Genomic DNA, 23,983 nt, shown 5'->3' with positions numbered 1-23,983 from the left:
TCGTGTAATCGTGTACATTGTGCTCTTCTTCTCTAGGTTGATGCTTCTCTAGGATAATAGAACTTGTGAATTAGATGGTTATTATATTTTTTAGTTTATTTGTTGAAGTAAATATAATCTCACATCCTTGTCTGTGTGGGTGTTGTTTGTTAAACTTAAGGGTTGAGGAGCAGCAAAAGAAAGCCTTAGAAGAAGATCCAACTGTATTTGATTACGATGGAGTCTATGACAAAATGAAAGAGAAAGTTGCCCGCCCATTGATACAAGATCGCGAACAGAGAAAAGTATGGTAATTATTTTTAGAATGACGTGGTCTTTGTTCTATCAAATCATTTTTGTGGACTAATTTTCAGCATGTAGAATTTCAATACTTCATGCAACATTTGCACAGGGAAGGTCCAATTTATAAAGATAGAGCAACATAACCTAAAATTATATATAATTTTATCTATATATATAGATCAATATGGCAAGTAGCATATGAAGTTCTCTCTATATTTAAGATTAATAAATATTGTTTGTTTCCTTTCCATATGGTATTGCTAGTTGGATTGTCACAATGACATGCAGCCCTTCTTGATTCATAATTAGCACTTTGTTTTAATACTTAAAGTTGCTTCTTGTTTTATGGTTAAAATTACTTTTTCGTGTTATAATTTTGAGTTAATTATTATTGTTATTATTATTTCTTTTGTTTTTCAAAAAAAAAAAAATTCAGTTTCATGCCAGCTGACATTGCTAATCATCATCTTGTAAATTTTGTCATGCAGTCAAGGTATATCCAAAATCTGATTAAAAAGGTAAAAGAGCGGGAACAGTATCACGATATTGTTTATGAGAAAAAGATTGCCAAAGAGAGAAGCAAATATAAGCATCTCTATGATGACAAAGACAAGTTTATTACTGAAGCTTACAGAAAGAAGCTTGCTGAACGTGACAGATGGAGCTAGAACGACTGCGTGAACTTCAAGAGGAGAGAGATGATGTAGGTTCAAGCATTTTAAAAATTTCCCATATTCATTATCATGTCTTGGTTGTCAACTTGATTGGTAATGGAAGAACAGTCTTGCTTTTCGTTTTCTTCCATATCCTAATTGAATTGATGTACTTCTTTATGGTTCAATTCCTATATTTCCTGTTCGGTTGAACGGTTTTCGGACGGTTCGGGTGGAGATTTGAGAAGGCGGGAACGCTTCGTTCGCGATTGTGCTGGGATCGGATCTGCCGGGTAGCCGAGTTCTCGTTGTGGAAAGAGGGGGTGTCACCTGCAAAGACACTCCGACGCTCTAGTCAGTTAGTGTGCAGGCGAGAAATAGGTTAGGTGGAATGTGTGACATACCTTGGGGAGGGGTAAGACCTTCCCCTTTATATACTATGTCAGATGTGGGTCCCACGAGGGCAAAACCCACCTTCCTCGAAGTTTCCTTGTATAGCTGTGGCGGCCAGCTGTCCCGGACGCGTGTTCGGGCCGGATATGAGTGCATCATCCGACCGTTCAAGTCGGGTGGTTAGTGGGTCGGGTAGGCCCAAGTTCCCTTTGGGCCAGGCCGTAACAGTGCCCCCAACGCGTCAGCAATAGTCGCGTGGGCTATTGGTGGCGTGTTATCTCTGACCTCATGCGTTGTCACCAAGTCGGCCGTCCGTGGGGGGGACGTGTCTCTTGCGCGCGTGCCTGTTTGTTGCTGGGGCGATCATTCATCGCCTCGTTCTTCGTGTCGAGCATTAAATGCTCATAATGGGTTTAAAACCCTTCGTGCAAAAACTGATATGCCCCTCGGCTTTCGTGCTTCTTTTGGTGGTAGTTTTAAAACGGTTTTGTGACGCCTTTGGTATTCATTTGGCGTTTATCCCTTCGTTTCCAATTCAGCTATCCCCATCTTCTTATCCCTCAGCAGTTCCAAGGCGTTGTTGTTGTCTTCCTTTCGGATCTTTGCTATCAGTACAGGTAATTGTGCATCTTTCTTATCCTCTTTCGTTGTTCTTTTGCTTCTGCCATTGCTTCCTTTTTGTGCATGCCGTTTGTTTTAGCTTTGCATGATGGTTGATCTTAGGCCCTAAGTAGGTGTATTAGGGGGAGGTTGCCATTCTAGGGTAAGTTTTGTTTGGGTCTTATCTTTTAGCCATGTTTAGTCTTAGTTGCAGAATAGATTGAGTGTAGCTTCTGCATTCACTCCGAGTACCCGACCTCTTAGACTGACTGGATGGTCCCCCCGTGTAGGTATGGCTCACATCGCCTCCGAGGCTTCCCCTTCTCCCATGGCGTACGACCCCTACGCCTGGGTGATTTTCGACCTGAGGGACTCCCCCAATCAAATGGGCGAGGATGAGCTCACCGAGTTCCGCCAAAACGAGTACTTATGCGGCGGTACCGACGAGGAGTCTAACTACGATGTCTACGTCCCGGCTCCCCACGAGCGTTTATATGAGATCAACTTCAATGCTCCCCGAGTTGCCAACTGGATTTGGTTCTATAAATCCATGTTTACTCAAGTGGGGGTTCGTATTCCTTTCTCCGCCTTCCAAATGGCCCTTCTGGGCCGGATTTCCGTGGCACCGTCGCAGCTGCATTGGAACAATTGGGCTTCAATCCGCTGTTTCGAGATGGTTTGTGAATATCTCGAGCTGCCGGTGTCTGTGGACATTTTTCTTTTCTTTTTCAACCTTACAAACCCTTCGAAGGAAGGGAAACATAAGAAGGGGTTCATGTCCTTCCGATCTGCCCAAAGTCGGAGGATTTTTGGCTTGTTTGAGGACTCCTACCACGGGTTCAAAGATAAGTATTTCAAGGTGCGTCTGATGATTACATTTTTGACGGTTTAGAATTTCACTAATGAATTCTCGTTGTAAAGTATAGTTTCTAAACCAAACAATAATCCTTTCATACAAAAAGTTGTTTGTCACTAGTACAAACCCCTAAATTTATAAACCGAAGTATTGAAACCTCGGGTCGTTCTCCCTAGGAATTACAATAAAGTGTCTTGTTATTGGTTGTGAGTTATTTTGGGGTTTTGATAAGAGGCATGAGAGTAAATGGCAAGAAAGTAAACTAACAACTATAAAAGACTCTTGGCAAGGTACGAAAATTAGAAGTCCTATCCTAGTTATCCTTCTCAATTGTGATGAGAATTGTTCATTACTACCACTTAGTTAACCTCTAACCATGAAGGAAAGTCAAGTAGATGAATCAATTTGATTCCTCAAGTCCTAATCAACTCCTAAAGGAAAGGCTAGCTTTAGAGGCATTCAAATCAATTAGCAACTTCTAATTATCACTCAACAAAGGAATTAGATAACTCAAGTGTCACTAATTACTCTACCTAGGCCAAGAGAAACAAAAATCTACACTAAAACCCAACCAAGCATTTCATCAAACACTTGGAAGGCATAAAAGAAAAGCATAGTAAATTGATAACAAAAATAGAATCTAACAACAATTATTGAAAGGAATTAATCAACATCAATCAAGGAAATCACAATTATCATGAATTACCTCAAATTGCATTATTGAAAGAAAACAAAGGGCAACAATCTATCCAAAACAAAATGAAGAATTACAATTATTAAAGCACATAACTAGAAAGAGAGAGAGGAGAAGATTAAGAATTGGTGAATGAAAAGTGAATCAAAGCATGAATTAAACCTAGATCTAAGAAGAGAGATTAACCTAAACCTAATCCTAATTCTAGAGAGAAGTGAGAGCTTCTCTCTCTAAAACTAACTCTAATTATGCTCTATGGTTCCCCTAGATTCAACCACCACCTTCCCCTCAATCCTTGATCCTTTTATTCCTTTTCCTAGCAATTGGCGCCAAAAAATGGGTTCATAACCCTCTCAAATCGCCAGGCACGTGTTGCATTAATGAAGTCATGTGCCACCATTGGCGTGTGCGCGCACGGTACGCGTGCGCGTCCCTGGCTTGCTTCGCAATGTGCGTGCGAGCGCCTTGTGCGCGTGCGCGTGCATGGCCTAGATCAATTCTTTGGCTTTTTGTGCTTCTCTCCACTTGTATGCTTTCTTCCTTGCTTCCTTTGATCCATGCCTAGCCTATTTCGACCTGAGATTACTAGCAAACACATCAAGGCATCTTATGGAATCAAAGGAGAACTAGAATTCATCAAAATAAGGCTTAAAAAACATGTTTTTACACTTAAGCACAAATATGGGAGAGATAACAAAACCATGCTAATTCATAGGCTAAATGCAACAAAAGGTTATCAAAACACCCTAAACTCAATACAAAATAAACTGTCAAATCGGGGTTTGTCAACATCCCCACACTTAAGCCTTAGCATGTCCTCATGCTAAATTAAGAAGGAACTAAGGGGTATGGCATTTGTTGAATGCAACTAAACTATATGAGTCCTATCTAAATGCAACTATCTAAAGCAATTGGAAATGCTTAGTCCAAACAAATCAATTCTCAAGAACATGTGTAAGCACAATAGTTAGGGCAATAGGAGTTAAGTCCAAACCACAATTGTATTGAATTATCAAAAAGAGTTCAAACTTGCAAGAATATAGGTAATATGGGTGAATACATGTAGTTGAACTTTTGAACCCTCACCGGATGTGTATCCGCTCTATTCACTCAAGTGTTTAGGGGTCAATCCACTCAATTCTCTTCTAATCAAGCTTTCCAAAATTTGAGTTTCTTCTAACAATCAACATTTATTCAATGCATGCATACATTCATCATGAGGTCTTTCATTTAGGTTGTAATGGGGTTAGGGTCAAGGTAGGATCATTTATGGTTAAGTGGACTAGGATTTGAATCTTTGATTAGCATAGACTTCCCCTCCTAACTATATAATGACCTACACAAATTCAAACTACTCTAACTACCCATTCTTCACTTTTTCTTACATATTCATGCATTCTTATTTGATTCACAACACTTATGCATTGATTCCCTTTTGTTGAACTTCACTTTGGGGCATTTTGTCCCCTTTTATTATATTTTTCTCTCTTTTTTTTCTTTCCCTTTTTTTCTATTCTATATACAATTTTTTCTTTCCTTTTTTTTCTTTTTTCTTTCAAGCTATATACAAGAACATCAATGCATAAGGTCTATACATGAATATGTACCTAATTCCTAAACATGAAAGTGTACTACCCTTTTTATCCCATCCAATGTTCCCAAGCCTCAGCAACCTTGAATAATAAACACTCTCACTACCCTAGGCTAATCAAAGATCCAAACAAGGACTTTTCATTGGTTTTCCGCCTTGGGCTTGTAATGTGCTAAGTTGAGAATAAGTTGGTTAAGCATAGGCTCAAAATTGGCTAACAATGGAGAGTAAAAGGTTGGCTCTTTAGGTAAGTGGCTAATGAAATAATGGCCTCAATCATATAAATGCATAAATACAAGAAATAAATGGACATATAGAATCAAGCAAATCAAGGATTACAATCATAGAAAGAGAGCAATTTCACACAAGAATGGAAAGTAAGTGGTTATAAAATGTGACCACATCAATAGGCTCAAGTCTCACAAGCTTGTGTTCTTAGTTCAATACATGCTTCACAAGGTATGAATTCAAGCAAGTTTCACCAGAGAAGTTTCCTTTCAATCAATTGGGTAATGCCCTATATTTAGATTTCTTGAAAAATTTCGATATTCGACTAAGCATTGTTGTGATTGAAAAATTCAAAAAATTTCCTTAGTTCACCCCTTTCTTTTCCTTAAAACCAATTTCTTAAGCAAAAAGGGTGACTAAGTGTTTGCAATTCAAAGTATGAAGTCTAATCACAACCACAATACTAAAAGAAAGATAAGCAAAAATGCATAAAAAATCATCTAAAACATCCAAAGATATCCAATAGCATCAAAATATCTAAAATTCAAAATACCAAAATAAGCGGTAAAAGTATCCAAAGTAAACTAAAAATGCATCAAAATGTATACAAAAGATATGCGAAAATAAGGTAACTAGTAGAGTAGCCGAAAAGTTCACCGGTCCCCAAATAATGCTACCGGTGCCCTCCCCACACTTAAGATCAAGCATCGTCCTCGATGCTAAACCGGAGGATCAGTGGGAGGTACAACGGTAGGCTCTGGCTCTGGCTGTGGGACCGGCTCCTCATGAGTCTGAGCTGTCTCTGTGGTGTCTGGGGCAACTGGGGGAGCATCCTGCTGAATCGGTGCCTCCGCATCCTCCTCCTGATGATCCTGCTCATCGGAGGCCAGAGAGTCGGGAAGTGGAGGTAGCTCAGCACCCAGGAAAATAAGTGTCTGGTCCATCCGATCCAATCGGCATCTGACATGGCATCTCTCGCGCTCCAAAAACCGAAAAAGACGTTGGACCAGTAAGTAGGTAGGCTCAGGTGCTGCTAGTGGAACTGTAGATGATGAGGGGGCAGCGGCTGTAGAAGAAGATGGGGCTGCTGTAGGGGCCGACGGTGAAGGTGTCCCCACCACTGCCCTGGCCCTGGAACGACGTCTAGCAGGGGGCCTCTCGTGCACCCAACCACCCCAAGGAATAGTAATCTCCCTGTCATCTGCATCAGGTGGTGGTGGTCGCACATCATCATCTAACTAAGGTACCTCAGCTAGGGCCGCCATACTCGTGACCAAAGTAGGAAATGGGAGTAGGCCATGAATATGCGCCCGCCACATACACTGTCGGATAAGCCTAGGAAAAGAGACATCCTTCCCCTCCATGACACACCCAATCAGTAGAAGCATCTCCATAGGGATCTCAGAGAAGTGGGTGGTAGGCAAGACATAGCATGCGAATATCATCTGCCAAGTCTTGGCCTCACGAGTCAGATGAGTAAAGAGCATCCCTTTTGGCTTCGTATTGTTCGCATCCATAACCCATGTGGCATCTGGTAACCCAATGACGCTCCTAAGTGCCTCATAATCGAAAGTCATGCTGTGTATGGCCAACTCGGCCTGCTGATGGGCACACAGCTCATCAGGAACATGCCGGCACTATAACGCTTCCCCAATAGCAGTCTCGGTAATCATGACCTCTCTAACCCTCACCTGAACCGAATCCAAAGTCGGGCGGAAGAAGTTGCAGTAAAATTCCTTGACCCAAGATATATTGATATCCCCCAAATCTCGGTCAACAAAGTCTATGCCCAACTCAAGGATGCGACCAGTAATCGACCGGCTCACATCATTAGGTAGGAGCAATTTCTTCTCAGTATTCAGCTTTGTTGTTCGATATTTGGAAAATCGGAGCTCACGGTAGAGATTAGGGAACTTGGTTGGGTCGGTAGAAGGTAACTGCTGATTTTCTTTCTCTTCATCGTTTAATGGGTTCTTAGCATAATGCTTGTAGACGGAGGGGATAGAAGGTGTAGAGAGTTTTCTTTTCTTAGAAGCAGTGGCTATGGCTTTGCCTTTATCCGACATCCTGAAAAAAATATGATAGGATATAAGCAATGAAACACTTAGCATGTAACAAAGAAGGCATATTCAGGATACAGTCTGCTAATAAAAAAAAATCATGATGTTGCAAAGAATATGCAAAAGGGAACAAGGAAAACATAAGTGAATGCAATCCTCATTAGAGGCAACAAATCGTATTCAAAAGGCAATAATATCATCAAAGTGTAAAAGAATTGTTAAAGAAGGTGAAAGAGGAGTGGAAGGTAAATGGTTAAAGAAATTAGTGAGTTAGAGAAGTAGGTTAGGGATATGATGATATTTATGCGCAATTAAAAGAGAAGTTGTGGTTCATGTGCACAGTGAATGAAGCAAATCCGGGGAGTCAAAAGGGAAACAGGAATATGCCCAAATTTGAAATAAAGACCAAAATGAAACAAATTTTCTTGAAAATTGGGCAGCATTCCGGCTTAAAATTGGACGTTCCCGGATAGCAAAATAGCACGAATAGCAAGAAGGCAACACCAATCACGCACAACAGCAAACATATATTATTTAGCAACATATATCGCATGAAATGGCAACCCAAAACCAACATACAGTACCCAAGGAAGCAAGCAGCAAATATGCACATACGGAGCAATTATCAGGCCTAGAATCCTCTATCCAGCCCTAGCTACCTAACCGCAATTATTTCTATCTAATCTAACATGCAAAATTTGAATTTAACTAACTAACAGACAATTACAGTAACTACAGAAATGGACAATAAAAAAGGGAAACAGAAAAAAAATAGAAATTGAGCAGGAACCTGGAAGTTGGGAAGAGCTGAGAATGGTAAGGTGGACTAGGATAGGGCAGGGGCAGCAGAGACAGAAACTTGCACCGCCGTGAACGGTGGCGGGAAGACGGCCGGCTGTGGGTGGTGGGACGAAGGCGGTGGTGGCTACGGACAGGGGTGAGGGTGAGAGACTGAGGCGGAGAGAGAGAGTGAGAGAGAGACGTGTGGCGGTGGACGATCGCAGCCGCGGTGATGGCGGCGACGGCAGTTGCTGCGGCGGCCGGTGTGAACTGGGTAGTTGAGAGGGAGAGAGGTTAGGTGGTGATGAGGAAGAAAGAGAGGGGAAGAAGAGAAGGTGGCCGTGCGGCGGTGGTTGCCGGCGGAGCAGTGGCTGAACGGAGGTGGTTATGGGAGATGAGAGGAAGAAGAAGAAAATGGAGGTAGGGGAAAGAGGGTGCGCGACTGCGCAGTGTGCGTCGCGCATTAGGGTTATCTCATTTTTGAATCGACGCGCACGCGCACCTTGCGCGTCCGCGTCCATTGAGAAAACTTGGGACCTACGCGTGCGCGTACAATGCGCTGAAGCGTGGATGAGCAAAATAAGCAAGGACGCGTGCGCGTACAGTCTGCGCACGCGTGCATGGAGTTGGGCTAGGGGCTTAGAGTTGGCCCAACTCTGGCCTAACTCTCTGGAAAATGGCCTCAAAGTTGTGCTACCAGACCTGCGCGCACGCGGCATGTATGCGTTTGCGCGCATTGGGGAAAATGGAGAGTCATGCGCGAGCGTGCGGTGCGCTCTAGCGTGGGTTGGTAGATTAGGCAAGAGCGCGTGCGCGTACAGTGCGCGCACGCGTACATGAGATTGGGCCTGGGGATTAGAGTGGGCTTGAAGCATGCCCAACTCTCGGGTCAGAAGCCTAGAGTGGTGGCAGCATGCAAGGACGCGCGCGCGGCAAGTGTGCGTCCGCGTACACTGACGAATTGTGATAAGGTGCGCTAGCGCGATGCGTGCGCTCGCGTCCATTCTTGCCTGGGCATATGCGACTTCGAGTTGGGCCTGGGGCCTAATGCTGGCCTAGAGCCGGCTCAACTCTCTGGGGTTTGGCTCAAAAATTTGCAGCACCAAATCGGCGCGGACGCGGCAGATGCGCGTCCGCGTACATGTCCTTGTTCTCAAGATCGGCGCGCACGCACGTAGTGCGCGTCGGCGCGGGTCATGTTGGGCTCAGGGCGTAAGGGTTGCCCAAGAGAGGCCCAACTCTCGGGTATGTGGACGATGTTGCAACCACACAGAGACGCGTGCGCGTACATGGTGCGCGCGCGTCCACCCCTCCTTTTTTTTTATTTTAGAAAAATTTTGCTGGGTGCTCCCCATACTGTTCACAACTCCTTATTGAATCAACCATCATACAATTCACAAAAATTGCAATTCGATATTATTTATCTACTACTCATCACAACATACATGTGACTAAGCTAACAATTAAGTTGTACAAACAAATTCATGTGAAATATCTACCTACAATGGTAACTCAAATCACTTATTGAGCAAATTTAAAAGAGAGTGGAAAGAGTTTACCATGGTGGGGTGTCTCCCACCTAGCACTTTTAGTTTAAGTCCTTAAGTTGCACATTTTGAGATGCTTGTTGTCATGGTGGCTTATGTTTGTACTCATCCTTGAATCTCCAAGGATCTTTGCTCCTCAAATGGTTGACAGAATTTCCAACCGTCTTCATCCATCTTGGGCAGAGTTCTACCCAAGATATGGGTCCCCATAGTTGGTTTTCACCTAGCGAACCGGAATCCCATATCTTATCCTCACACCCTTCTTCAATTTGCTCTTCATACTTTTTCTTTCCAGGTGGTTGACATATAGAATTCTCTTTAACATACCAAGTCTTCCTTCGATACCCTTGTAAAGTGACATTCTTCCAATCATCGTTCCTATACTTTGAAGCTTTGACCTTAATGAGCTTAGTTCCTAACTTGCAACCACTACATAACTCATTTTTGCTTTTAGTTCTACAAAGAGCTCTAAGTTGACCATCATTTTCAATTAAACCATATTCAAGTGAGAAAGTAAAGCTTATGGATAGAAATTTTACCCACTTGAATGTTGTGTTGTATGGTGACTTGGGAAGGAAGACTTCCCCACACTTAGACAATGCAAGGTCTACTTCTTTAGGCTCTTCTTTAGTTGTTTCCACCTCTTCACAAGCTTCTTCAATTTCAATCTTTTCCCCTTTTTCACTTGGCTTAGTGTTGTCTTCAAGAACTTTGATTTCTTGCCTAATGGGAGGTGATTCAATTTTGGATAGAAATTCATTGATGAATGAATCCATCTCTTGATCAACCTCTTCATATTCTTCAAGTTCTTCAACTTCAATGTACACCATGCCAATGTTTTCTCCTTGGTAGATCTCTTTTGATTCACTCCCTTCTTCATTGTTCACCAAGGGTATGGGAGGTTGTGCACATTCTTTTATAATTTCAACTTCATGTCCGATGGGAGAGGATTCCATTGTAAAGAGAAATTCATCCATGATTGAATCCATCTCTTGATAAGCCTCTTCCAAGTCTCCAACGATAACATGCCTTGGAGGTTGCACACCCTCCTCAACATCATTATCAAGCTTCTCGGAAGAGTTCTCCGAGATGCTACATTCCCATGGACTTTCAACATCTTCTAAATCTTCAACCACTTCTTCCCTTTCTTCAATGATCATAGGCTCCTCCAATTGTTCCAACACAAAATTCGAGTCCTCCTTCTCCACCGAGGTTTCCCGTTTCCCCTTCATGCTTTGCTTTTCTTTGGACTTTTCACATGTGGTTACGGAAGTACCTTGAATATTCAAACATTGGTGGGCTAAAGTGTGCACCACCTTCGTCAAATTGGTCACAAACTCAAGTGTATCCCGCTTCATGGCTTCTTGTCCTTGAAGTAACAAAGTGAGAGAATCGTCTAATGGGGCTTGTGGTGGGTAGGAAGGTTCATCATTTTGGAGAGGGGGTTCATGGTAGGAAAGTGGTTCCTCTTGGTAAAATTGTGGAGGTGGTGTGCATTGAGGTGGTTCTAAGGGTTCTTGCTCAAAACGGTCATAAAAATATGGTATGGATGATTGGTCATATGGTGGATATGGATTATAGGAAGGTGTTTGATATGGAAAGGCTTGTGAGTATGGTTGAGGTTTATGTTGAGGACATGGTTCATAGGCATATGGTGGTGGTTCTTGAAAGTCACAAGGAGATTCACCATAGCCATTGGATTGGTATGCATCATAGAATGGCTCTTCTTCATAGTGCATTGGTGGAGGTTGTTGCCATGAGGATTGATCATATGCATATGGCTCCTCCCTCCTTTGATTGTTCCATCCTTGATACACATCCTCATTGAAGCTCTCATTACCTACAACATAATTGGAACCAAACTCATAGCCAAAGTGAGAATTCATGGTGGAAAGAGAAAATAAAATTCTACACTAGCAAATGAAGTAAAAAAAACAAAATATTTACATTATTCACATATGTACAATAACCAATAACATAACACAATTGCAAGTCCCCGGCAACGGCGCCATTTTGATGATTAGATTTTTGACGGTTTAGAATTTCACTAATGAATTCTCGTTGTAAAGTATAGTTTCTAAACCAAACAATAATCCTTTCATACAAAAAGTTGTTTGTCACTAGTACAAACCCCTAAATTTATAAACCGAAGTATTGAAACCTCGGGTCGTTCTCCCTAGGAATTACAATAAAGTGTCTTGTTATTGGTTGTGAGTTATTTTGGGGTTTTGATAAGAGGCATGAGAGTAAATGGCAAGAAAGTAAACTAACAACTATAAAAGACTCTTGGCAAGGTACGAAAACTAGAAGTCCTATCCTAGTTATCCTTCTCAATTGTGATGAGAATTGTTCATTACTACCACTTAGTTAACCTCTAACCATGAAGAAAAGTCAAGTGGATGAATCAATTTGATTCCTCAAGTCCTAATCAACTCCTAAAGGAAAGGCTAGCTTTAGAGGCATTCAAATCAATTAGCAACTTCTAATTATCACTCAACAAAGGAATTAGATAACTCAAGTGTCACTAATTACTCTACCTAGGCCAAGAGGAACAAAAATCTACACTAAAACCCAACCAAGCATTTCATCAAACACTTGGAAGGCATAAAAGAAAAGCATAGTAAATTGATAACAAAAATAGAATCTAACAACAATTATTGAAAGGAATTAATCAACATCAATCAAGGAAATCACAATTATCATGAATTACCTCAAATTGCATTATTGAAAGAAAACAAAGGGCAACAATCTATCCAAAACAAAATGAAGAATTACAATTATTAAAGCACATAACTAGAAAGAGAGAGAGGAGAAGATTAAGAATTGGTGAATGAAAAGTGAATCAAAGCATGAATTAAACCTAGATCTAAGAAGAGAGATTAACCTAAACCTAATCCTAATTCTAGAGAGAAGTGAGAGCTTCTCTCTCTAAAACTAACTCTAATTATGCTCTATGGTTCCCCTAGATTCAAACACCACCTTCCCCTCAATCCTTGATCCTTTTATTCCTTTTCCTAGCAATTGGTGCCAAAAAATGGGTTCAGAATCCTCTCAAATCTCCAGGCACGTGTTGCATTAATGAAGTCATGTGCCACCATTGGCGCGTGCGCGTCCCTGGCCTGCTTCACAATGTGCGCGCGAGCGCCTTGTGCGCGTGCGCGTGCATGGCCTAGATCAATTCTTTGGCTTTTTGTGCTTCTCTCCACTTGTATGCTTTCTTCCTTGCTTCCTTTGATCCATGCCTAGCCTATTTCGACCTGAGATTACTAGCAAACACATCAAGGCATCTTATGGAATCAAAGGAGAACTAGAATTCATCAAAATAAGGCTTAAAAAACATGTTTTTACACTTAAGCACAAATATGGGAGAGATAACAAAACCATGCTAATTCATAGGCTAAATGCAACAAAAGGTTATCAAAACACCCTAAACTCAATACAAAATAAACCGTCAAATCGGGGTTTGTCAGCGTCCCGTCAAAGGTCGTCATCCTTTCTGGTTGTCGTTAGAGGGGGAACGCCTCATTCTGACGTATTGGAGCTTCGGGGCGGGGTGCAATGCCTTTATTAAAGTGTCCTATAAGGGTATGTCCGCCGTGGACAAGAAGATTGCCGACGTGTTATTGGCAGTCTTCGGGAGGAATCATGTGAATCCTCACCTCCTCATGGGTGATCGGGAAGTCGGTCGGAACTATATTTGTGAGCAGTTTTAACTTGAGCTTTACTTTTGTTTCTTGCTTTTTCCAATGCTCCATTGTGACTAAACAATCTTCTTGTCCTGTTACAGTGGGGATGTCTGCCGACGTGAAGGGTCTCCCTGACTTGTTCCAGACCTTTTTGTGCGCAAGTGACGATGAGGCGGCCAATGAGAAGTCGGCTATTCCCCCCGAGGACAAGAGCAAGGCCACTTCCGAGCAGGGGGTTGTGGCCGATGAGGTCGGTAACTCGGTTCAGGATGCCCTGGCTCGCAACGACAAAGAGGTGCGCGTTTCCCCCTTCCGCGAAGTGGTCGGTACTGGGGGTTTGATGTCCAACCTAGTAGCCGACGATGATGTGGAAGAGGTGCCCAGCCTCAAAAGGAGGAAAACGTCCAGTAGTCCCGAGGGGGTTCTTACTGTGATGGAGAAAAATTTTGACGCCGGGAATTTTATAGATGCTCAGTTGATTCCCGGCTCTGAAGAGCATTTCCACGAGTCATCTCTTGCCGGGCAAGCGAGGTGGATGTATCGTACCCTCCTGCGCGGCGCAATGATAGCTCGGAAGGCCGAGTTTGAGCTGTCTGGGATGGAATCTCTCCGCAAGAGGTTGGAATCTGCCGGGAAGGCCAACATTGCTTTTAAACGTGAAGTCGAAACTCTTCGGGAGTAACTTACCCAAGCTAATGAGAAGCTCCAGGCTGCCAAAAATAAGAACTCTACTGCTGAGAAAAAATTGGAACAGTCTGATGCCACCGTTTCACGACTTGTCGAGCGGGAAATGGCTTTGGAGGGTCAAGTCGGCGTGGCTCAAGGGCGGGTGACCGCACTAGAGAAAGAACGCGACGAGGCTGTTCTGGCGAAGGAGGCTGTCGAGACTGAGCTCGCGGGGTGGAAAACAAAGTATAAGGAGGTCGTTAAGCTGGGGAAAGGTGCAATACTGGCGACTGAGGAAGCCCTTAAAGCTCAGGTCAAAATCGTTGCCCCTGACTTCGACACGTCGGCAATTGGTGTCTTCAAGATGATCAAACACGGCAAGATTGTTGACATGCCTAGGAAATGATTTCTTATATTGTGTAACTTCGTGAAACTTTTCGTAAGTTGTGTTGTTTAACTTTCGTGAACAATTTTTTGGGTCGTTTGCCCGTCTTATTGTAGTTAACACTTTCCTGTTCGTCTGGTTGTGTCGCCGTTTATATTCACCGTTGTTATTCGTACTAGTTTTACCATATTGATGGTATTCTGGCTGAGCCAGGTCGTGGCTCTTTAGTGTAGCCGTTTGTTGTTGTGGTAGTTGACGGGCTCCCGGTGTGATCAGTCCCGGGGCCGCGTATTATCGTCGCGTTGTGTGGAGTTCATTTGCGCAATGGGTTGCCCAAGGAAAGTAAACAAACAAAACTTTTGACAAGTATATTTTAGTCTGTAATTGCACAAAAGGTCTATAAGCCATAGCGAAAAGTACAATTTCATGGATTGACTACTTAGCTCGTTTGGTCGGTAAATCGTTACGCGTGCTAGGAGTAGAACCTTCTCAAGTTGCTCGCGTTCCACGTTCTTGGGATCTCTTTACCATTGAGCCTTTCCAACTTGAAAGCGCCTTTGCCAATCACCTCTTTAACTCTGTAGGGACCTTCCCAGTTTGCTGTCAGTTTGCCCTCTCCCGGGGTCGGTAAGCCGATGTCGTTACGCCTTAAGACGAGGTCGTTTGGTTCAAACTCTCTTCTGAGTACTTTGGTGTTATAGCGCATGGCCATTCTTTGCTTCAGCGCTATTTCCGTCAGGTGGGCCATCTCTCTGACTTCGTCTATTAGGTCCTTCTCCACAGCTTCCCCCACTCCCTTCAAGAGTAGTCGTGGGCTCGGTTCCCCGATTTCCACGGGTATTACCGCGTCTAGCCCATATGTTAGTCGAAAGGGAGTTTCTCCGGTAGATGACTGTTCGGTTGTACGGTATGACCAGAGGACCGAGGCGAGCTCGTGGGCCCAAGCACCTTTTTTATCATCCAGCCGCTTCTTAAGTCCTAACAGGATGATTTTGTTTGCGGACTCAACCTGTCCGTTTTTTTGGGAGTGTTCAACTGAGGAGAACTTCTGTCTTATACCCAGGCTGGTGAGGAACTTCGTGAACTTCTTGTCGGTAAATTGTGTCCTGTTATCCGAGATAACGATCTCCGGGATGCCGAACCGTGTTATCACTTGCCTCCACATGAACTTCCTGCAATTGGATGAGGATATGCTGGCCAGCGGCTCGGCCTCTATCCATTTGGTGTAGTAATCAATGGCGGCTATGAGGTACTTGACTTGTCCAGGACCAACCGGGAAGGGCCCCAAGAGGTCGACTCCCCATTGTGAGAATGGCTGGGAAGACGTTAACAAGATTAGCTCGGAGGCCGGTGCCTTGTGAAAATTGGCGTTCTCTTGACACTTGACGCACTTTCTAACGAATTCTTTAGAGTCTGCCATCATTGATGGCCAATAGTATCCAGCTCGGATTAATTTTCTTGCTAGGACTTTGCCCCCTATGTGATGGCCGCAACACCCTTCATGGACTTCCCTGAGGACGTAGTCCGTTTGGTCGGGGTGTAGGCATTTCAATAGGGGCTGGTTGAGTCCTTTTCTGAACAGCTGACCCTGGATGATCGCGTACTTGGCTGCTTCCCTTCTCAGTTTCTTAGCATCTTTTTCGTCGTCGGGGAGTTTGCCGTTTTCTAAGAAGCTGGTGATGGGGTCCAACCATGAGGGGTTTAGCCTTGACAGGTGCAGAGTGACCGCCGGCTCCCTCATCATACCTTGGATGGGAGATCGGTTACCTTCTCTTGGTTTTGTGCTAGCCAATTTTGATAGGAGATCTGCCCGTGTGTTCCTTTCTCTTGGAACGTGGTGGATCGTGACCTCCTCAAATTTCTGGCTCAAATCCTTGACTTTCTCCATGTACTTTTGTAATAGTGAGTCTCTGGCTTGGTAGCTCCCGTTTACTTGGGAGGTGACGACTTGTGAATCGCTGCATATTTCCAACCTTGTCACTCCAACTTCCGTTGCTAGGGCTAAGCCCCCTATGAGGGCTTCGTATTCTGCTTGGTTGTTCGAGACGGGGAATTCAAACTTGATCGACTGTTCGTATACGACCCCGGCTGGGCTTTCCAGGATGATCCCGGTGCCCCCGGACGTCTGATTGGAGGCTCTGTCCACGTGGAGCTTCCACCGTGTGCCCGTCTCTTCGGTTGGATCTCCCGTCACTTCTACCAGGAAGTCAGCCATCGCTTGCGCCTTGATTGCTTGCCGGGGTTCGTACTGTATGTCATATTGGGAAAGTTCAATGGACCAAGTCATCATCCTTCCCGCCAAATCGGGTTTATGGAGTACTTGTCGGATTCCTTGGTCCGTCCTTACGACAATCTGGTGACCTTGGAAGTATTGTTTTAACCTCCGCGAAGAGGTCAAGAGTGCCAGAGCTAGCTTTTCCAGTTTGTTGTACCTTAGTTCTGCCCCTTGTAGGGCTCTGCTCACGAAATAGATTGGCTGTTGAGCCCTTCCTTCTTCTCGTACCAAAACCGCAGCCAGGGCTTCTCCTGTTATGGCGAGGTATAGGTATAACGACTCCCCGGCCTTTGGCTTCCCGAGTACAGGGGGTGTCGCCAGGATTTCCTTGAAGTGTCTAAAAGCTTCCTCGCATGCGGGCGTCCATTCAAATGCTATCCCTTTCCTCATGAGGTTAAAGAAGGGTAGGGCTTTTGTTGCCGAAGCTCCGAGAAAACGGGATAACGAGGTGAGTCGTCCTGCCAATCTTTGGACGTCTTTGATACAACCCGGACACTTCATCTGAAGTATCGCTTGGCATTTCTCAGGGTTAGCTTCTACCCCCCTTTGGGTTATCATGAACCCTAGGAACTTTTCAGCTTCCATGGCGAAGGCACATTTGAGGGGATTAAGCCTCATACCGTGTTGTCGGAGAGACGCGAATACATTTGCCAGGTCATTTAGGAGGTCGTCGGGTCGCGCAGTTTTCACGAGGATGTTGTCTACATAGACTTCCATTGTCTTGCCAATGAGGTCGCGAAATATTTTGTTCATCAGCCTTTGGTATGTTGCCCCTGTATTTTTTAGGCCGAATTGCATCACCTTGTAACAGAAGGTTCCCCCAGGCGTTATAAATGTTGTCTTGTCCTCGTCGGATCGGTGCATCAGTATCTGATTGTAGCCAGAGTAGGCATTCATGAAGCTCAGATACTGGTAGCCCGCCGCCGCGTCGACGAGTGCGTCTATGTTGGGGAGGGGAAAACAATCTTTGGGGCATGCCTTGTTGAGGTCGGAGTAGTCTACACACATTCTCCATTTACCGCTGTGCTTTTTTACCAGAACTACATTCGAAAGCCAGGTCGAGTAATCTAGTTCCCGTATGAAACCTACTTCTAGGAGGCTGGCCGTTTGCCTGGCCACCTCCTCCGCCCCTCCCGTGACATCTTTCTCCTCCGTTGGGCTACCGGGCGTGCTCCCGTTTTGACGGCCAAGTGGTGTGACATGACTTCGGGGTCTATGCCCGGCATGTCGGCCGGTTGCCAGGCGAACAAATTCCCATTGGCCCTGATCATTTCTACCAGAGGCTCCTTCAATTCATGTGGAAGGTTTCTATTGACAAACGTGAAATTTTCCTCCGTGTCACCGACCCTGAACTTTTTCAGGTCCCCCTCTGGTTTCGGTCTAGGCTTGTCGTCAACTCTGGCATCTAGGTTGGCCAGGAACACCCCCGACGCCTCTTTAGATTTCTTCGTTAGGGAGAGGCTGGCGTTGTCGCAAGCGACCGCCATTTCTAGATCTCCCCTTATGGACACTATAGATCCGTCTTCGGTAACAAACTTCATGACTAGTAGCTTTGTGTTGATTATCGCTTCAACATCGTTAATCGTCTTCCTCCCTAAGATGATGTTGTAGGCCGTGGAATCTCAGAGGACCACGAACTCAGCCATTGCCGATCTTCGGCCTTGAGCCTGTCCCACGGAGACCGGCAGGGATATCACTTCATTGGGCTTGATGAAGTGGTCGCCTAACCCGATGACCCCGTGCTGGTGAGTCGATAGGTCGGTGTCCCTTAACCCTAGTGCATCGAACACGTTGCGGAACATAATGTTCGAGTCTGCCCCCGTGTCGACAAGGATTCATTTGACAAGGCCGGTTCCCACTCTGGCCGTGATGACCATGGGTGGGTTTTCAGGGGCCTCGTCGAACCATTGGTCTTCCGGGCCAAAAGAGATAGATGGGGGCTTCTTAGAGCTTCACACCAGCGAGGAGGAGACCGCCAGGACCTTGGCGTCTTTCTTGTGTGCCGATCGCGACCTTAGCGCGGTATTTTTGGCGGTTACTACGTTTATCACGGTGAGACCGTGGTCTTTGTCTTCTGTCTCTTGGCGCTGCTTTGCCGACCGGGTCTTGCCTTCCTCGTCTTGGTCGCGATGACGCCTCCTCGGCTCCCTTATGAGATGGGAGAATTCTGTTAGTTTACCGTCCCTTATCGCTTGTTCTAGTGCATCCTTCAGGTCAAAGCAGTCCTGTGTTTGGTGCCCATAGCCCTTGTGGTAGTCACAGTAAAAGTTCTTGTTTCCCCCCGTACGGTCCTTGAGTGGTCGGGGCTTCGACAGGATTCTTTTCTCGGCAATTTGCTGATAAACTTCCATGATGGGAAGAGTGAGCGGAGTGTAGTTGGTGAATTTTCCGATCCGGGGGAATGGTCTGGGTGCCTTGCTCGGCGCTCCCTCCCTGGCTTGCTCTTTCTGTCTTTCTCCGTTACCTTGTTGCCTAGGTTGATTGTAGCCAGAGTATCGTTTATTGGCAGCCACGACTTGACTGACTTCCTCGTCATTTATGTATTCTTTAGCTACCGTTTGGATCTCGTGCATCGTCCAAACCGGTTTTGTGGTGAGGTGTTTTCGGAAGTCCTCGTTGAGGAGGCCGTTCGTCAGACAGAGGCTGGCCACCGAGTCGGTTAAGCCGTCAATTTCTAAGCATTCGTCATTGAACTGGTCCAGGTATTTTTTGGTCGGCTCCCCGGGCCTTTGGGTTGTCCCAAGCAGGTTGATCGGGTGCTTTGCCTTTGCTATTCGTGTTGTGAATTGAGCTAAGAAGGCATGGCTGATGTCCGAAAACCTATAGATGGATCCCTGCGGGAGGCCGTTAAACCATCTGATCGCAGGTCCTGCCAGGGTCACCGGGAAGGCTCGGCACCTCACCTCGTCCCCTACTCCCTCCAGATTCATTCTAGCCTCGAAGGCCGTGAGGTGTTCCAGAGAGTCTTGGGTTCCATCGTACCTCATGTCCGTTGGTTTGTCGAAGTGCTTCGGCAACCGGATCTCGAGGATGGATCGATGGAACGGGGTGGCGCCCATTATCACGGGTCGCCGTGTCCTCACATGCCTCCTGGTGCGCGAAATTGTGAATAATACTTTTCACAACTCAAATAATCCCCGGTAATGAATCCAAAAACTTGGTGTTCAATACCATGGCATAAACACAATTTCGCACAACTAACCAGCAAGTGTACTGGGTCGTCCAAGTAATAAACCTTACGCGAGTAAGGGTCGATCCCACAGAGATTGTTGGTATGAAGCAAGCTATGGTCATCTTGTAAATCTTAGTCAGGCAAACTCAAATGGATATGGTGATGAACGCATAAAAACATAAAGATAAAGATAGAGGTACTTATGTAATTCATTGGTAGGAACTTCAGATAAGTGCATGAAGATGCCTTCCCTTCCGTCTCTCTGCTTTCCTACTGTCTTCATCCAATCCTTCTTACTCCTTTCCATGGCAAGCTTATGCAAGGGTTTCACCGTTGTCAGTGGCTACCTCCCATCCTCTCAGTGAAAATGTTCCTATGCTCTGTCACAGCATGGCTAATCATCTGTCGGTTCTCGGTCAGGCCGGAATAGAATCCAGCGATTCTTTTGCGTCTGTCACTAACGCCCCGCCTGCTAGGAGTTTGAAGCACGTCACAGTCATTCAATCATCGAATCCTACTCAGAATACCACAGACAAGGTTAGACCTTCCGGATTCTCTTGAATGCCGCCATCAGTTCTAGCCTATACCACGAAGACTCTGATCTCACGGAATGGTTGGCTCGGTTGTCAGGCGAGCACTCGGTTGTCAGGCGATCAACCATGCATCGTGCAATCAGGAATCCAAGAGATATTCACCCAATCGAAGGTAGAACGGAGGTGGTTGTCAGTCACACGTTCATAGGTGAGAATGATGATGAGTGTCACGGATCATCACATTCATCAAGTTGAAGAACAAGTGATATCTTAGAACAAGAACAAGCGGAATTGAATGGAAGAATAATAGTAATTGCATTAATACTCGAGGTACAGCAGAGCTCCACACCTTAATCTATGGTGTGTAGAAACTCCACCGTTGAAAATACATAAGAACAAGGTCTAGGCATGGCCGTGAGGCCAGCCTCCCAATGATCTAAGAACTAGACGTCCAAAGATGATCTAGAGATCTCAAGTGATCAAAAGATTTTTAATACAATAGTAAAAGGTCCTACTTATAGAAAACTAGTAGCCTAAGGTTTACAGAAATGAGTAAATGACATAAAAATCCACTTCTGGGCCCACTTGGTGTGTGCTTGGGCTGAGCAATGAAGCATTTTCGTGTAGAGACTCTTTTTGGAGTTAAACGCCAGCTTTAGTGCCAGTTTGGGCGTTTAACTCCCATTTGGGTGCCAGTTCCGGCGTTTAACGCTGGAAATCTTGAAGGTGACTTTGAACGCCGGTTTGGGCCATCAAATCTTGGGGCAAAGTGTGGACTATCATATATTGCTGGAAAGCCCAGGATGTCTACTTTCCAACGCCGTTGAGAGCGCGCCAATTGGGCTTCTGTAGCTCCAGAAAATCTACTTCGAGTGCAGGGAGGTCAGAATCCAACAGCATCTGCAGTCCTTTTCAGTCTCTGAATCAGATTTTTGCTCAGGTCCCTCAATTTCAGCCAGAAAATACCTGAAATCACAGAAAAACACACAAACTCATAGTAAAGTCCAGAAAAGTGAATTTTAACTAAAAACTAATGAAAATATACTAAAAACTAACTAGATCATACTAAAAACATACTAAAAACAACGCCAAAAAGCGTACAAATTATCCGCTCATCACCTCCCTTCTCCTTCTTCGCGATCTCGTCCCGTGAGGCGCGTTTCCTTGCCTCGGGAGTAGATGATTGTGTCGTTTCGTCTTCTCGGGAATGGTGAATCTTCTCGGGTGCTTTCCGCTTCCGTTCTGGAAGCGGAGGCGTGTCGGGGGTGACTTCGGTGGGAATCTCTCTCTCGGCTTTCAGGAGACAGGGAGTAGCTAGGATCGGTGGTTCGTCGATCATGCTCCTGATCGGCTAGTTTTCGTTCCAGGTTCTGGACCCTATGGCGTAGCTCCTGCATTATTCTGGCGCTGTCACCGCCAGTTCCTCCGAAGGGTCGCGTCCCTGTGCGTGGTTCAGTGCGTTGTCGGGGGGACCTTCATCGCCTTCTCAGTGAGGCGACAGAGGCTGCCCCCTCTGCGCCGACTGCTCGGCCTTGGTCTCCAATGCCCGGCACGACGTCCATTTAGGCGTCCCCACAGACGGCGCCAATATTCGATTGAACGGTTTCCGGACGGTTCGGGTGGAGATTTAAGGAGGCGGGAACGCTTCGTTCGCGATTGTGCTGGGATTGGATCTGCCGGGTAGCCGAGTTCTCGTTGTGGAAAGAGGGGGTGTCACCTGCAAAGACACTCCGACGCTCTAGTCAGTTAGTGTGCAGGCGAGAAATAGGTTAGGTGGAATGTGTGACATACCTTGGGGGAGGGGTAGGACCCTCCCCTTATATACTATGTCAGATGTGGGTCCCACGAGGGCAGAACCCACCTTCATCGAAGTTTCCTTGTACAGCTGTGGTGGCCAGCTGTCCCGGACGCGTGTTCGGGCCGGATATGAGTGCATCATCCGACCGTTCAGGTCGGGTGGTTAGTGAGTCGGGTCGGCCCAAATTCACTTTGGGCCAGGCCGTAACATTTCCAATTCTCTATTTCTTGCATACTGCTGACATACAACTTTTATATTTGTATATAGGTTACAAAGAAGAACGACATTTTGCTTGATTTTTATACAGACCTTGATAAAAATGTTGCATATGGTGCACAAGATCCTCGCGAGAGGAAACACGAGAATCGAGCTGAGCAAAGAACTTCAGAGACATGCAAAGACACAAAGCTTGATGCACCTGGTCGACACAAGCAAAATGATGTGCCAGATGAATTGCAGAATTCACCTGTGAAGTCTTCCATGAAAAACGATGTGGATTGGGGTGACAGATTTTATTCATTAGTGGATGATGTTATGTTCCTACCTACATTGTTAAAGAGCTTGATCCGGGGGAATAGTAAGTTATTTTGCCCATTTTTTATGGTATGCAATCTTGGTATCGGTTCCTGAATTCATCATATTGATTCACCTGAGTAACATTGATTTTCACATGTTGAGTTCATGAAAGTAGAGTTTGAAATTAGGACCTCCTTTATATTGTTCAAATATCTAACCATATATCATTTTTCAACATAAGTTTTACCGTTTTGTTTTTGGTGGTATATTCATTGTACTTTTCTCATTGCAGACTTTGTTTAATTTTTAATATTATTTAATTATCGATGAACTGAGCAGTGACATATGAAGGCAACGATGCAATAGTAATTTGACATATAACATGATCAAGGTGTACCTGGGCAATCACCTTTGTGATGAGATTATATTAGAAAGTTGTTTTTAAAATATAAATTGAAAAATATTTTATATTTTTATTGTAAGATACCTTTCTTCATTGTTCCAACTTTTGGAAGGTAATGTAAAGCATCCATCTGAGTACCTCTCGTGTGGCCATCTGTTCCGAAATGATTCTTGCAAACTATATATAATGCCATATTCTCATCAATAATTGGTTTTAGAATAAACAAACTCTTGTACAATAAATAAACAATTGATCGAGTTTGGCAAAAAGTAGGTCCATTAATTCTGTGTCCATAAATATAGTATTAATGAGTAGGTTTGATGCACCTGGACAGAGACTATCAATAAACCTGGAAAAACTATTTTCTGACCAACATATTCACACCTTAATGCAAGTATGACTGTCTTAACAATGTCTTTAAAATTAGTCACAGTGAAAAAGAGATCTAATTTTTTAGTATCTACTATTTGTTATGTAGGACAACATGCGCAACTACCATTATTGCAAATTATGAATAAAAATGCAAATTGAGTCGTCAAAGCAAAAAAAAAAAAAAAAGTAAACTGTAGTTGACAAAAAAATATTTATATATATACAGATGTGTATGTCAAATTAATGAAAACAAAATGATTAAAATTAAAATACAGAATAACCAAAAGAATAAATGTAAAAAATGATTAGATATAAAAGTAAATAAAAAAAATCTTAAGATATGATTAAGTCATCTCACCTTGAGAAATAAATAGTAATATAATATGATGTGATATAAAAAAAATATTAAATATCTGTAAATGACTGTGAAACTATTTTGTCTTTCTTTTCTTTGTATATATTATAATAGATAACTATGTCCAAATGCTTCTAA

The 23,983-nt window shown here is 44.3% G+C and overlaps 1 pseudogene; it reads left to right on the top strand.

Annotated features, from left to right (window-relative positions):
* The first annotated feature begins 74 nt into the window (after positions 1 to 74).
* LOC112709567 (uncharacterized) lies at positions 75 to 23,777 on the top strand (annotated as a pseudogene).
* The last annotated feature ends 206 nt before the right edge of the window (positions 23,778 to 23,983 follow it).

The sequence above is a fragment of the Arachis hypogaea genome, chromosome 9 (assembly GCF_003086295.3).
Source record: "Arachis hypogaea cultivar Tifrunner chromosome 9, arahy.Tifrunner.gnm2.J5K5, whole genome shotgun sequence".
Lineage (NCBI taxonomy): Eukaryota > Viridiplantae > Streptophyta > Magnoliopsida > Fabales > Fabaceae > Arachis > Arachis hypogaea.
This window is presented reverse-complemented; position numbering and strand designations above follow the sequence as displayed.